Genomic DNA, 3,132 nt, shown 5'->3' with positions numbered 1-3,132 from the left:
AAACCTTGCAAGGAAGCACACAAGGCACAGCAATTAGTCTCAATTCACCTGGAGCAATGGAGCAAGAAGGTGAGGCAGGAATAGGAGAAGGTTATGGGAAGTGTGACTAATTGCATCCATCAACAATCGCCTCCTTTGCCATGAGGTGGGAGACTGGGGAAGGAGGATCAAGCCTGGCTACCATTACTGAACGGTTTAATTAAAAAATGTTATAGAAGAATCCTGGTCCAAAAGGGTGGGGGGATTCAGCGCAGAATTTCAAACTTCCACAGACTCTTAACTTCCTGTAGCCATGGAGTTTGGAAAACTCCCTGAAATTATTGCCCTGCGATAATCTTTAAACCTTAAGCCAAAAAAAGTCTCTGAAGTCTTCTTACACCCGGCTTAGCTAATCAAAACGATCTGCCTTGAGCATTACGCTCCAGTAAAGAACTATCTCTCTGGGATCATCTGCCAAAAGGACAAACAAATCTGTCTTGGAAGAAGTATGGCCAGGGTGTTCTTTAGAGGCAAGGATGGCTAGGCTTGGTCTTACAAACTTGGGACATGTTGCCAGTCAGGAGAAACCAGCCCCTGAAGAAAGACATCCTGCTGGATAAAGCAGAGGGGCAGCAACAACGAGTAAGGCCCTGCATGACAAGGAGGCTGCGACCATGGGCCCCAGCACAGGAAGGCTTGCGAGCAGGGTGCAGGGCCGGGCAGGGTGCAGGACCGAGCAGGGTGCAGGGCCGGGCAGGGTTTTGCTCTGCGCTGCAGAGGGTCGCCATGAGTTGGAACCCACTTGATGGCCCCAGCAACAACCTAACACAGGGAATCAAATTACTCAAAAGATGCATATGAACCTTATTAGGCAGTAAATCTATGTTAATTGGGGGGGGGGGCAACCCAAAGGGAAGCTGAGAATCGGTGCCCACCTCCAAGAGTGTTTTCAGTGTCACTGAACTGTGCGTGTCGAAATGATTGAATTGGTGTATATTCTCAATAACAAATACATTTTTTAAAAATTCAAGCTTAAACCAAAATACAAGCAAGTAGTGAGGTACTAGTATAAAGATAAGACATTGACATCAAAAGGAAAGAATTTAAAGTCTAGAAATAAACCCAAGGATCTACAGTCAGTTGATTTTCAATAAGGGTGCCCAGACCATTCGATGTTGTCCTTGATGGCATCCCACAAATCATCTGGAATGGGCACAAACATGGATCTCTCCCAGGCATTTGGTCAGGGTAGCTGTCTCCAAATTTTTTGACTTAGATGGGTGAGCACTTCCATGTGGGAAACTAACGCTAAGGGAAATATGACGAGGGCTATGTTCCCTAACTTATAACAGAGGGAATCTGGAAAGCTGGTATTCCACGGTAGGAAAAGCCACCACTTTGGTAAGTTAGAGATAAAGTCCAAGTACATTATACTGCTTTAAATATTGTTCTCACAGATTCTCCCCTAACAGCTATGCTGCCTTAAAGTGATCACATGGTTACTTCTATCTCCCTATAGAAGCTGACATCCTTTTGCTATCTCTCCCGGCCATGTCACTCAGCCTCCCCTCATACCTTCCTTTCCCCAATGCAGGTATCAGGTTTCCTCACCTGTGAGCTCAGGACCATACTGTTGATTCCACCCACCTTGTGATCTATGAAACTACTGAATATGCACGTCCCAAGACAGTAAAGATGCTCTCTCTTCTCCCACCATGTGAACCCCCAAGAGGGGCTGAGGTGAGCATGCTACCTTAAAATGTGTCAGACTCCTTTATTCTCTCTCCTAGCTTTCCTATTCTCTGTGACTTTGTTATAATCTTTATATATTATCACCATACAATTGCGCCTACTGGCCCTTTGGATGGTAGAGGCTGGGTTCCTCTAACACATCCAGCCTTGCCTCCATTTATTGAAACATCTCAATTGGCATTTCACCAATTCCTGGACTCTTGTGCCAATGCCATCCCTGCAGCTTGGGCTTCTTCCTTCAATGCCTGATCTTACGCTACCTCCTGAAATGGCTGAGCATGAACACTCCTTTCTGGTCCAGTGATGGTGTATTCCTTCCATCTTCTTTTGATGCTTGCTTCCTTCCTAGTTCACTATTTTACCCGTATGACGTACCAGCTCCCATCACTTCCCTGTCAGTTTGAGCCACCTGAAGCTACTGCTGATGAAGATCAAGGACTGTCACTGTCCGTGTGGACTGCAACCCAATGTAAAGAAAACCAAAATCTTTGCAACTGGATCAATAGGCAACATCATGGTAAACAGAAACAAGACTAATGTCACCGCATTCATTTTGCTTAGATCCACTATCAATGCTCATGGAAGAAGCCGTCAAGAAATCAAATGAGGTGGTACTGCCTTGGGCAGAGCTGCTGCATAAGACTTCTTTAAAGTGTTGAAGAGGAAGGATGTCACCTTCAGGACTAAGATGCTCTCGATCCAAACCATGGTCTATTCAATCAGCTCGTATGCATGTGAAAGTTGGACAACGGATAAGGCAGTCCAGAAAAGTGATGCATGTGAATGATGGTATTAGTGAATGTGGTAGTTATATAATCGTTTGTTATAAATTCTAGCCTGTCAATCAGGTCATAGCCAATGAGGCCTCTGTGTGGGCATGGCCTTCACCTGAGGATTATGGGAACTCCAGTAGTCCTCCTTGGAGGCGAAAGAGTCTGTCTCTCTCTCTCTCTGCTCAGTCCCTGGGAGAGATTGGAAACTGAGGAGGCGCAAGCAGGTGGAAGGCTCCCAGGACCAGGGCAGGAGGTGGCAGCAGCCCGGGCTGCATCAGGCCTATGACCGCCTCAACCAGGGGCAAAGGGCAGTATGTCCTCAGGGCCACAGTCCCCACAAGCTGTGACAAGGTTTGGGGAAAGAATCTCGAAGTTGGAGAAGCCAAGTGGACATCCACGCCAGTGCTGAGATGCTTCCACCGCCACTAGACCCAAAAGACTTCCCAACCACTGGCCTGTGATCTTCCTGCATTCGGCGCCATTGCATGTGTTTCATGACTCTGAAGAGGGCTTTATAGATTGATATCGGACACATGGGCTAATATCGGATTTATGGACTTGATCTGGACTGGGCTGGGATATTTTCTTAATGTACAATTACGCTTTATATAAAGCTCTATCTTATACA

The sequence above is a fragment of the Echinops telfairi genome, unplaced genomic scaffold (genome assembly GCF_000313985.2).
Source record: "Echinops telfairi isolate 266 unplaced genomic scaffold, ASM31398v2 ScPeMD7_5592;HRSCAF=6446, whole genome shotgun sequence".
In the NCBI taxonomy this organism is placed as follows: Eukaryota; Metazoa; Chordata; class Mammalia; order Afrosoricida; family Tenrecidae; genus Echinops; species Echinops telfairi.
Note: the sequence above shows the minus strand (reverse complement) of the source record.